This window comes from Acyrthosiphon pisum, chromosome A1 (genome assembly GCF_005508785.2).
Source record: "Acyrthosiphon pisum isolate AL4f chromosome A1, pea_aphid_22Mar2018_4r6ur, whole genome shotgun sequence".
Lineage (NCBI taxonomy): Eukaryota > Metazoa > Arthropoda > Insecta > Hemiptera > Aphididae > Acyrthosiphon > Acyrthosiphon pisum.
The window spans coordinates 44,144,731-44,159,095 of NC_042494.1; the positions used below are offsets into that span (position 1 = coordinate 44,144,731).

At 29.9% G+C, this 14,365-nt stretch overlaps 1 protein-coding gene across 2 annotated transcripts in view; it reads left to right on the plus strand.

Annotated features, from left to right (window-relative positions):
- Positions 1–8,349: 8,349 nt before the first annotated feature.
- The window catches only part of LOC100160079 (tubulointerstitial nephritis antigen-like), a 42,894-nt gene continuing 36,878 nt past the window's right edge, over positions 8,350–14,365 (plus strand). Inside the window, exon 1 of one of the 2 annotated variants that reach the window (XM_016804843.2) lies at positions 8,350–8,677. The gene's annotated coding sequence lies outside the window, so the exon portion shown is untranslated. The remainder of the gene's footprint in view (positions 8,678–14,365) is intronic. The other variant, XM_001942871.5, reaches the window with a different exon arrangement.

The window sequence follows — 14,365 nt, forward strand, 5'->3', positions numbered from 1 at the left end:
AAATAAATAATAACAATATAAAATATCCAGACTGACAATCCGTCTCCGCTCAGAATCGTTTTTCTTATACAATGATATTACATCATTGAATTCAAGTCTAATACAATCTATTATACAATGACCTACTTGTAATCTACTGTACAGCAGAGCGACATCCACACTTACCTGCTTTTTAAACATTTTTATTATTTATTATAGCCTTTAAGTTAACTTAATATTATAATACTATAATTTTTTTATTCGTTGCTACGGTGATAAGCAAATCGTAAAATTAAAGAAATTAAATAGAATTTAAATTAGAAGAATTTAATTAGAAATTAAAATCCCATTTAAGCGTTTTTTCGTAATTTGTCAGTAGTTTTTCCCGTGGTATTAAATAGCTATTGAGAAAATCGAAAAATTACCGTCTTGATCCAATTTGTTAAAAGATAAGATACGATATATTAAATCGAACAACTTCTTCTGGTATAAATTTTGTATACAGGATAAAAAAAAAATAATAATAATAAACACCAAAGTAAAACCACTAGACCCTCACTCCGCTCAGAATCTAAAATATATTTGAAAGTAGAAATAGGTCTTGCCATAATATAGGTACTCATTTAAAATATGCAATTAATATAATTTTTGAGGTTTATTAACGTAATTTATTTCTGTACTTCTAAGATAATCTTAAGCGTATAATTATTAATTCAGCCTCTAAAACTTTCATATTTTACGTTTATAACCTATGGTTTTCGAACATACACTAACAAGTTTAGGTAGATACAGGTACGTACAGATAATTAAAAAAATATTTACAACGAAAAAGGCAAAATAAAGTATACGCGAATGTAATGACAAAAGACAATTATAGTTATTTCTTGAAAACGCGTGTCCATCAACTAATTGAAAACATACTCCAATTATAACTACGTAAGAACATTTACCAAAATATCAAAAAAAGCGGAAGTTACTTATTAGGATTTTGTTACAAATTACGTATATTTAGTTCACCGTCGTGGACTGTTGAATTCAAAATACATAATGACTATAATATAATATAATTAATAATATGATTAAAACCTAATCGTATATCATTAAATCGTTCATTAAATAATCGATTCCAATCGGGCCTCCTAATTAGAAAAATCCGTGGGCATCAGTAGCGTGTGCGAAGGACTTTATTTGAGGCACGTGCCTCAGTTTAAAGGGTGGTGGCCGGTAGGTGCCTTGGATATTAGGGGCATTTCACATATAATAAATAATGTATTAAGTACACACCAAGAATAAGCGAATCTTTCTCAGTTGTACTATTTACGTAAATACGTAATTATTTATATAACTATTTATAATTACTTATATAAATTGTTGCGCCACATAAGTTAATGAAGTTCGCCGAGCCACTGTTCCGAAGCATCTGAAACCATATGACTTAGCTTAACATTTTAGATTAAGGACTGGAGCAACTTTATCGGAAGTGTAAGGTATACTGTATACATTAATATATAAAATGTAACATATAGTCAACTGATAAATATATTTATAAGAATATTTGGGTGGACATGTTTTATTCATCATAATTCTAAAGCCGATTGACCATCTAAATTTCCAACGTCGTGCAGACCCATCAGTTTTCTCTGTTTCTCTGTTCCAAAATTCTTAGAAATATTAATGCTCATAATAGGAATCACAATGGCCACCAACTCCGAAACAATTCCAAACACACAATCAATTTGGATTCCACAACCACCACTCCGCAATTCCTGAATTAAATAACATTAAAAATATGAATATAATATATTGTCACACTGTGATTTTTAACTATGATGCTATACCTATTTGTGGTTGCCTACTTAAATCAAAAGTATGAACACGATTTCTCTGTAAGATAAAAATATATCCATTCTTGATTAAATTAAAAATAAAGCAAACAAGTAGGTGTAGGGACGTCTAAACAAATTTATAGTCATATACTATTCATTGTTGAGCAATAATGTTTTAGTGAATCGGATTTGACAGGTCAACATGTTTCGTGTTTTTTGGATGAATAATTGTCAATTTAATCTCAATATATGTAAATTTGTCATCGAATGTGTTTAACATCGTCGAATAACTGTAGGTAATGTTGTTTATTTTGTTGTCATGTTTTATCCTTCAACACTATATATTAATATTATTTTCCTCGAACTATTGCCAAATATAATCTGAATCCCTTCGCTATGTGTAAATGTTTGTGCATAATATTATATTTTATCACACCAGCGGCATTTTTATTATTGTACAATATCATTTATTATTAGGTATCCTTGTATTAAATTCACAAACTGTTTAATTTTGAGTTAGTGTCTTTTTCCCGCGGTACTATACAATAAGTGTATAGCCCGTTGTAGGTAGGTACCTACTAATGAACCTCAGACCGTGTATTATTCACTTTCACTAAGCTACATGATGCTAAGCTATATACGATGTAGGTATACAATATAATATTATAATATTGTCGTCCATGCAAATTTCCCTTACACGGAGCAAGCATCTAAAACACTGCAGTATGCCGTACAGATTATGATAGGTATTATATTATATATTTTTAGTATAGTTATATACATCGCCGTTATATGGGACACCTGGCAAACGGGCATAATATAAGCAATTTTTTTTTTAAATCAAAATTTCTTTGTAACAGTAAAAAAAATGATATTCATTATTATTATTTTATTTTACTTTATTGTTCCCAACTGCAATTTTAATCTCTGCACCCGGTGGTGGTTCATTTATAATGCTTAACCGTCGTCGCGATGAGGTATAATTTATTCTGTTTTTCGTTGTGTGTATAGTGCGTCCCCACGAAATGCATTCTAAACACTGCAATGTCCCTGCTGTTATCATCACGAGCTTAGTTTATTTCATACATCCGTTGCGTGACCACGAGCCTCGTTTGTGGATAATGTGCATGCTTAGATATTATACAATATAATATGATCGTCATTTTGAGGTTTTCATGAACCGTGTCGCTTAATCTGAAACCACTGGGTACAATGGCGAATAACTGGTTTAAGTTTAGTAATGGTATCAATGGTATAGTACCCGAGAAATATTTACAATATTTTTTACATTTCCCTGCAAAATTAGTTTTAATGCCCTATTATTATAGCTACTAGCTAGTGCATGCTATAGGTATAACAGCTCTAACATTGTATGTATAAATATTATATACATAATGACAGATCATTACAAACGTATACCTATCACCTATGTTGAGTACCCATACACATTTATGAATTTTTCAGGAACCAAATGATTTTTTGAAATCATAATACGAGGATATAATATGATATGTTTTTGTAATATTAAATATACAAAGCGATTTCACATCAAAATATATTTAGGAATTAGTTGAATAAGTTTTTTGTAAACGAAATACAATTAAATTTTATGATCTTAAAAAAAATGTGGTACAAAAAAAACACTGAAAACAACAATAATAAATTTAAACATTTAAATAAAAATTATTTAATTGTTTTTTAATTGTTAAATTAACGATACCCCAAATAATTTTACCAACGTATTAATATCTATTACAGCTATATCAGGTATAATCTGTTATAGGTACACGATTATTTAATTTCCAACAGAATAAACTGAATTACAATCCAGATTCAGAACCACACATAAAATAAATATACTCATATTTTTTTTTTAATATTTTCAAAATTATATTTTCACTTTTGCACAATTTGTTCGAAAATTGTGTTTTCTCTGCAAGACTTTTTAAATAATTTGTTTTTTAAATGCATATGTTTACAGTTTAAGACAATGAAATTGAAAATGTTTGAAAAAATGTCACTAAAATAGTAATGGCACTACCATGGAATTCTGAATTATTCAAGTGTAAGTAAAAGAAGCTTTTGTTGATCTTACTGTTGTGGAAACTAAATTTCAAATGAAATGTATTGAGCAACAATCGAATATTCAACTCAAAGAAGAATGTGATTATTCCTTTTTATTCCATTTCTATAAATATTATATCTACTTAATAGCACTCAAAAAAACCTATCCCGTCCTCCACGATTTTATATTATTCTTAACTTCGCTCTTCGGCAGAACTTATATATTCGCGAACAATTGTTTTCAAGAATGAAAAACCCTGAAGATTCGCGGTCCACTATTTCCACGCGATCCACAGACAAGCATTTTGAAAGTTGTTTGACGATTACCACAACTCCAGTCGATCATTGATTCATTACCTTTATCGAATTTCAAATTTAACATAAGTTGAATAAATATTTTTAAAAAAATGCCTTCTTAAATCTACGCATGTGTGGTGTGTGTGTGTGTGAAAATGCTGTTTCGACAGAAAATCTCTGGCTGACTACATAATAATCGTACACATTACACGTGCACGTGCACAAGCGTACATAATGAAACTCAAATTCATTCATAAAAACGTCGTACAAGAATAACGCGTCTATCGCAATACGTCTATAGTTGAGCGTAATAATATGTAATTTTGTGCATTTTTAACGGTTATACTCATCAACTGACGGAATTCATTTCACGAATTCAATTGTCAAAACACACCTAATAATAGCCAACTGTATGTAGTATAATTGTAGTTCATATTATTATATTTATTATTATCAGTGTTATTAACGTTAAAATATGCACTTATGTGTATGGGCTGATGCCCACAATATGTAATTATGTATGCACAAGTAAAGACGCAGAAAGAACCACAATAATTTTTTTAAATAAATGCATTTGTAATTAATTTTTAAACATTTCAAAAGAATAACAAAATAGGACTAAAAATAAAACAGAATATATGCATAATATTGTATAGTTTATATTGTATAGGTACCTACCTAATCTATTAGGATTGAAAAATAGAGTTATTATTTGGATACCACGCATTGATGGGATATAATGATATAATAAATGGAAAGATTTTATTTTCCTTAGAAACTGGTTACACATCATAATAATGATGTTATTAAAAAAATATGAAAAAATATTTTTGCCAGTGTCGAATCAAATTTATATTTGATGTAGATAGGTTATACAATTTTAAATTTTAAACAATATATTTTTTAACAATATTATTTATATTATCCACTTATTATAAGGCTAAAAATGCCTAATAGTAATTATTCTTTAAGGCGTATCTAACGATATAAATTCTTTAAATATACAAAATAAAATTTCGAATTTAAACTATCTATACTTAAATATGATTTTTTTTTTATACTTCGTCTAATGTGGATATGAAGTTGATATAAGCAATTGCAGTCAGCAGTATAATATACGCATGCACATATTTTGTTGTGTCATTTTTATCGTTTACGCATGAAAGCCATTTTTGAAATTCATAGGTATTCAATATATCGTTATTTATTTTTTGTCGATAACTTGTATGAAAATTGGAAACTTTATTTACATATGTTTAATAATATAGGTAGTGTTGAGTTAACAAAAAATAATAGTATCTGTACATTGTACAATAGGTAGCTTAAAAGTGTATATTATTTACTAGCAAAAATTTGAATACGCATAAATCTTAATTATAGACTGGCAGTGGGCTAAGAATAATATTATTATGGTCATTTAGCTATGGTAGAGGTCGTTTCATAGGAATTTTTTCTACATTTAAGACCATAATATATAGCAGGTACCTATCTACCTATTAGGTAGATGCATTGTGCGTATTATATAGTGGTGCCATTAAAAACTTTTATAAATGCTTAACAATTTTCTACAGCTTAATAATAATTGATAGTACTCTATAATATTATTATTAATGATGCGATGTCTTTACGCGAACTCGTATAGACCATTTTCGAATGTACCCAACATAATAATATTAGTAGGGATAATAATACTTATAAACAATATTATATGATTGGTATTAGAAAGTGCAATACAACAATATTGACTCGGTAAACAATATGTTATGCCAAATTCTTTATTACTTTTATGTTTCATTATTTAAATTCCTATACGCGTAATGCGTAATATAATAATAATATAATATAATATATTATGTGCATCTACGCATGCTTCTTTCAGGTGCGGATTAATAACGAATATAATATGGTGAGCGATCGAAAAAAGACTACCTATACATCGCGATTCGTATTAAATTACCGGACTCGATTACCCGCACTTGCCTATCACGTGAATGTTCATTTAAAAAAAAAGTTAGGTATATACCATAGGTTATTCATCCGCGGACAACTGGCGATGTTTGTTTTGTCGCCTGCGGGTTATCGGCTCTATATATCGTGGGCGTGATGTCATAAACACTGTCTGCGTTAAAAGTCACTCTATACATCTTTCTCTCTCTCACACTATGTACGACTACGCGTACTGTTTAGACCTGAAACTGGTATTTATAGCGTTTAAAAGATTAAGATTTTTCCGTAATTTTTTTTTTTATATTACACTTTAACGTGCACTCAGGTATTTTTAATGTACGAATTATGCATATTTTAGGAATTCCATTGCGTAATCATAATATATATATTATGTGATATACCGACGTTCGAGTGCGTTTATATTACCCCATATAATAACTATACGTTGTAAATACCAAACGGCTTAATTTATATTACACATGCAGTCGGCGATCAAGCCTACCTATTAATGAGATCTATATCGATGATATGTCGGTACGAAATACGAATTAATGAAAAAATGTGTTTGCGTGTAATACCATGTCCCTAACTATGTAGTATAGGTACCTATAACTAAATATTATAGAAAATACGTTTAGTCATCGATAAGGTAACCCGCGGGGTTTAACTCTTGATGGGAGATATTATAATGTATATATCGAATTATTGTTTGCAAAAATATATTGAGTTAACGCAGTTATTTGTTTTAGAATCATCAATACCAACATCTTATCTTTGTGTACACATACATTTCAATTTAATATTGTAAATCAGTTTTTGTCGTTTTGTGACTCATATTCGTATAGCCGTGTAAGTAACCTACCCACTTCATAATAATATTACTGAACATTGAATTTCCTTTTATAAGAAACAACAATCTCAGCCTATTTTATTTTACTTGTCCTGAGCCGATCGTTTCAAAACATCGCGTATCAATTGTGATTGAACATAAACATAGGTACCTATATAATAGTTGTTATATTTTCAATAGGTACCTATTCATTTTTCAGCTCAAAACCATTTAAACGAAAAATTGCTTGTATTAATAATAAAACAAAACACAACATGACAGGCGATGAAAAAGTCAGAAAAAAGTATAATTTACTTAGGTACCTACTTTATTGTACTTATTGCACCATTAAATGACGCTAATAATTTTTACATATTTCCACTTCAAGGGCGCTTATTATAGATATATTATTATATCATATGGAGCCGAGATATTTGTTGAGCTCATTTGCAAGACGCGTAATTGAATTAGCTCGTTGGAATTCTATTCCGAATCGTCAGCAAACAACTCTTAAGATAACAATAATAATAATAATATGTCTTCTTTGTCTGCAAATGAATGCAATGTAGGTATGGTCTATACCTATAATATTAATAATAATTAGTATTCACATACGAGATAGTATTATAATATAATATAGGTAGTCTTGGAATTTGGTGAAAAAAATTAAATCGAAATATTTTATGAATACAATTTGTCCGTCCATTGATTTGAGTCCGGCGGCGTTGATTTTTTTTCGAAAATTCTAAAATTCTTCTCGTACAACGTCGGCGGCGGTGTGTTGTACACGCGTGAATGATAAATTCGTACGTAATAACGAGCGTACAAAATATCAATAGTAAGCCACTACAGTGCGTATATAACGCGTACCTATATAGGTAGTCGAGACGTCGTATTATTATTTTTAACCGTATATTATATATGATATTATGTGCGCGTCGATCGTAAAAATAAAATACGTACACACACAACATAATATAATATTATAATATTTATAATATTCGACTCGCGGGCCGAATGATTCTATAGGTGAGATCATAGATCCCGCGCGCGCCAGCCAACGGCGCCGAGGCCCGAGACACCGATCGCTGCTCAAAATGGGTTCAGTGGTGCTGTGACACAGGCCTGAAATATCAATAGTAAGCCACTACAAATTTTCAGTGAGCATAATATATAACCCGTACTTATATAGGTAGTTACTATACGCCGAAACGTCGTCGTATTATTATTATTTTTAACCGTACATTATATATGATGTGTGCGCGTCGATCGTAAAAATAAAATACGTACACACACAACATAACATATATTATATTATTTATAATATTCGACTCGCGGGCCGAATGATTCTATAGGTGAGATCATAGATCCCGCGCGCGCCAGCCAACGGCGCCGAGGCCCGAGACACCGATCGCTGCTCACAATGTGTGCTATGTGCAGTGTAATAGGTTCAGCGGTGCTGTGACACAAGCCTCGTCACCGCCGCGCGTGCATCAGACGCGTTTTTAACTTTCGTCACGTCTTAAACGTCGTCGTAAGTACCGTTCTGTTTATTTTTATTTTGTTTTGCCGTTTTCGATGTTTTTCTAAAAAAAATTCTCTGTAAATAATAAAACGATAATTTTTTTCGACTTTTTTTATAACCCACGTCTCGTTGTAACGCCAGACGCCGAGAATAAAAAAAAAAACTTAGTGCTTCTGGATTTTTCACACGTGGAACACAATTATATACAAGGTAAAACGTTATTGTATAGTAATAATTTTACAATCGTACACGCAATATACAACTACTGCAGAATAATAATAATAATATTATTAAGCACGCGCCATTTTAATATACCTACGTATATTATAATGTATAATGCATATCAAGTTATTTTGCGAAAAATTTGTTTTTTACTTTATCATAACCATAATATTATATATAGATTTGATAGAGTGGCCAATACAATATAATATTATAACATTTAATAAAACGTCGTTTTTTTTTTTAATGCTTATTATATTGGTTCGAAATTCTTGTGCACTTACGTACATGTGTATTATAATAACCCAGTCCACAGGTAGTTATTTTTCGTACCCACAAACGTACATCGAGTTTATCTTAAAATTGTTCACATTTTTTCGATAGCACTTAAATGTGTAACTGTTGTCCTCAGTTAGCAACTAGTTATACATTTTGGTTTCATTCAAGTTACGAAGGAATAATATTTATTTTCGCATTCCCATTATACATTGATGGGTTCGACATGCAAATAAAACAGTACTATAAAATCATAGGTACGACACCGTATTACGATTTACGACACTATTATACGTCTTCGTACATGGTCATTCGTTTTGTAAATTATTTATACCTTTACCACAATATTGTCGTTATAATATTATATTAACACCGAACAGTGTAATAGATAGGTATTTTTAATTAAGTTTAATATGTTTTAAATCCGTTCCTACAAATTACAATAAATATTTTATATTAGATACAAGTCATTGTATAATATTCAACTAGGTATAAAAACAATAAACTGTCACTTAGTCTGTTCGTATATTTTTGCGCGGTATTAGCCTCGAGCGACAATATTAACGCATTTCATATGTCTAATACGATATCAATTTATCTGCATTTATTCACTTATTCATAATTTAAAATAATGTAATACATCAATAACATTATAACCATCAAGAAATTAAAAGTTATAAAAGGTACAAACAAAAATACGCGATCTGCAGTTGCACATTGACGCCAGTAAAATTATATTGTCATAATTCAGCGATATTTTATTAGCGGTGTTTTTTTTTAAAATAATTTTTAAATCGTTAATATACAAACGAATTTATCCGTAGAATATGATTAAGTGTAAATATATTTCGTTCGTCGTCACGCCACGAATTAGCCGCGTGACTGTCTATATATAACATTATAATGTACCTGTTAATATTATTATGACATTATAATCATCGCGTAATAATAATGCATATTTAACATAATATTATATTATAGTCCGACGGGAAACACGACATCAAGGAGATTTTAATACTACAATAAACGGGTATTGTAGACTGTTGAGTATCGCACACTACAGCCTTAGAATAATATAGACTGTTTAATAATTAATATTATAATTTAATGGAAAAATAAATCTGAATAAAAAACAGCGATATCAGCGAAATACCTCTAAAGCCGTTCGCCGCTCGACCTACCTGTAGATTATGGTTTAAGACAAATATTGTTATGTACAGTGTCGAAGGATGGTTGTTTTGTCCACAATGTGAAAACAAATGTTATCTCGCTAAACACATAACATAATTAATAATATATGCCTAAAATACTCGAATAGGACGTCAACTTTGGAGTCGTTTTTTTTTAGTTTACCCGTCGGCGACATAGTCAGCGAGTGATGTAATTTCCGCAACGTACGAGTGAGTATATACTCAACAGCGTCGGAAGTATATTATTATGTACCCATTATACCTATACACATGTAAACACAATGGGCCGTTACGCGGACGATGATTTTTTCGATCGAAAATCGAATCCAAAAATCGATAATGATTTATTACAATAATTGTACGATCGATGTTTTTTTTTTGAGCTCTATATTTTCTTTCGCTACAGACCTTTGCAGATTATTCATGAACTCTCGAAAATCGATTATCATCGGTGCTGTGCATAATATTTCTTACATATATATATTATAATAATTAGGGCTAAGATTTATTATTATACTTTTGTACTTTTTTTAACTGTATCTTTTGCATTTATTAACTAAAAAATACACGTCTAGAGCTATAGTTTTATAAAGTACGTAATACAATTAAATATTATAAAAAAATATTTTTGGCATTTATCATTGTCGTATATTTTGAAAATTATTTCCAAGCTTCCTTTTATATCGACTACCTATACATAATATGCAAGACGGGACTTGGTATGATGCAGCGTCACATAACCCTGATAATTTCAATTCCTTAAAATCAGTGGTTTTGTCTGAACGAATTTTTTTTAAATCTATCAAATTGCTGTATATTTATTTCCTAGTAAGACTATCAACAATGATTTAGTTTACCTATAAATAACTTTGAGTTTCTCACTCAATCTGTTTTACATTTAGAAATTGCTTGACGATAGTTAAAAAATTGTTGGTAACTTAAATATATATATTATCTTATTTTTATTGCATATTTTAGCATGTTTTGACAAAACTATATGCAGAATATAATAAACCCTTGCCCAAGTAATAATGAATAAAATCGTTTGATTGTATAAACCTGCAGTCAAACGCGTGTTGCTAACTTTATTGCCAAGTGGACACGAAAAACCAACGCACGGCTATCACAATGATTCGGCAACCATTCATTTTTTTTTCAACGAGATGTTAACGTTCATCCGACAAATGAACATAAAAAAAATATCATGAACCAAGACCGATCACGTGGTTATGGTTGGGTCGCCGCCTACGCAAGGGCATTTTTCCAAAATATTTTAAGCGTACTCTAGACATTAGAAGAATTTTATATCTATTAGTTATTTGATCAATATTAAAAGTGGAGATTTTAGGGTAAAATTTTAAAATTCAAATGTGAATCTATGTTTTTAGAGATAATATATAATTTAATTCAACTGTTGGAATGAATTTCCATATGAGAGATTTAAATTGACGTGTCAATACTCAATAGTTAAAAGAATAAAGAACTTTTGACATTTGGTTATTTAATTTGTAAAATGTCGACAATAATAAATATATAAATAGGACTATACCTATATAGTTATAATATTATATGTATGTGCTTTCCCATTGTATACTTTTACTTAATATCTGCGTGCTATCAAATTACGTATCAATAATATTTATTACAGTAATAAAATGCTTAACCAATTACATTTTTGATATAATCATTAATCACATATTGTACCTATATTTTATCAATTTTTTTAATGATGTCCTAATTTAATTTCCATATTTTTCTGTATTTGATATTTATATCAAATAATTGTATCATCCATATTAAATTATCTAAAAATAAATAATATTATGTTATTTTCGTTATAATTATGATATCAAACACTCGTTTTAATGGGTAATTGTTGTAATAAATTGATAATTTGATAGATACACAGATTATTATAATGGCAAAAATTATAGCGTAAGTGCATATTACTACTATACTATATTTTACTGTTGACATTTAACATGTTTACAAACTATAAATTCAAAAGTTTCTAGATCCTTCAATATTATTGACGCATTAATGTGAACCCATACAAATTTCTGAAATATTGAATCGTATTTGTATGGATCATATTTCCATAATATATGTTCCCATTTAAATCTTAAAAATTAAGCTAGGTTTTACAATTCTAAATAGTTTATTCACATGGGTCATTTTTTTCATATTTCATGGTGAAATCTATTGTGTATCTGTCACACACAATTTTGAAGACATAATGGATCATTTATAATACTGTGGTTGTAATGTTGTCGATTTCGTCCAAATGTTATATATCTGGCTGTATTATATTATAAGATTTAAAGTTCAAGTTTTTCTGCAGAATATTTGTATACTAAACATGTTTACTTTTAGCGAACTTTCGTAACCTTTTCTAATATTAAATTACTTTTTCATTCGAACTCTTATCAATAATACATTATATTATTATATAATATAAGACGATTTTATGTTCTAAACGATAACACATATTATTATTATACTGCATCTACTACGCACGTCAAACAGATAGCGAAAAAATCCGAGTGAAGAAGCTCTTTATCTATGAGTGCTGCGGCCGTGACGAGAACCGTGTGTGATATATTCGGTTTAGGTATACTCAAGTCCTATGCACAATAATAATATATTATTATTATTATCTTGTGTACGATGTCAGTTTTTCGTCTTTAAAGTCTACGAAGAATTCGGCACACACAAGACGAAAAGCATTTGCCGACGAACCATTTTATTGTGTTCTATTGTATACTATTTAATTTTAAACGTTTCGGATTCTGCCGTGGCAGTATTATGAACGCCTTTAAAAAAATGTTTATGCCAAAATCTGACGGTCGTTTAGCATTAACGAGCAACTTGCGTTTGCCAAACCGACCACGACTGCGAATCAACCGCGTTCACATGCGCCAAGAATATTAAAAAACAAACAAAAAACAGAAAAATAACAACAACCAAACGACCCTTTTTGTGTGCACCCACACCTGCAGCAGCCATGTTAAAACCGGTTAATGAGATCCGTCCGGCGTGAAAGTTAAAAGAAACAATGCGATCGTAATTATTAAAAAAATGCATATTCAAGCAGGTAAAATCTATTTTTCTTTACATTTTTATTATTTTACACGAAGAATGTTTGCATACGAACACAATTATTACAATAATAAATATAATAACACCGACGCGTATAAAATATATTTTTAGAACATGATAACAGAACCCTCCCCTTCCATGACAAGGAAAATAATTATTTTTTTTTATTGCTCTAGGAATAAATAAATTGTACCGTGAACTTTCTTAAGCGAGTACACAATTTTAACAGATATATGTGTACCTTTTGTTCAATTTATATCTGTTACAGTTTATATTATATATTTAAACGTTCAAGGTGGATGCAATAATTATAGTAGGTGGATACCTACATTATTATATATAAATTGCAATGCATGTTCGCGGTATACAACTGCAGTGTACGCGTTTACAATTTTATGTTGATTGCAATAGATTTCAAATGATTGATAACGAACAACTTTTCAAATAAAATATATAATATTACCGCAATGTAACCATGAATACACAATGTCGTGATAATATAGCTGGTATGAGTGGTATATCATATAGTAATACATAATATGTTATGTTAAGTTATCTAACGCTCGTATTATGTGCTTAAAGCTTATAGGTACTTGCTGTATTATTGTTATTATTATATAACTTTATTTTGTTGTGAAGAATATCATTCATTATTCCAGTCAAAATAAATTGCAAAATTGGGGATAGTGCACTGTATAAAATATACCTATTATACGTGATGACAATTTATACTTGTCGGCTTCTAAAACGGCTATTTTAACACAATATACCGTATTATTATATTATGTATGTTGCATTTTGATTTTGTTCTAGAAAATCCAAAGCACACCACTTGTAGAGATAAGGTGGCAACCGCAATTGCCTGGTCTCCTTTAGTAGATACCAATAATAATTGACATATACGGACCCCTTAGTGTTGATATGCGGTAGAAAAGCAGTGTATACTGCAGTGGTCAAATTTACGTATATTACCACATACCAGTGGCGTTCTAAGAAATTTTAAATGGGGGGGAGGCGTTGTGAATTATTTCTAGGAACATAGATAGGGGGGCTATCAGTGCACTTAAAAATAGGTGCGTAAAAAAGCGGCCAAAAGGAGAAGGGTTGAACC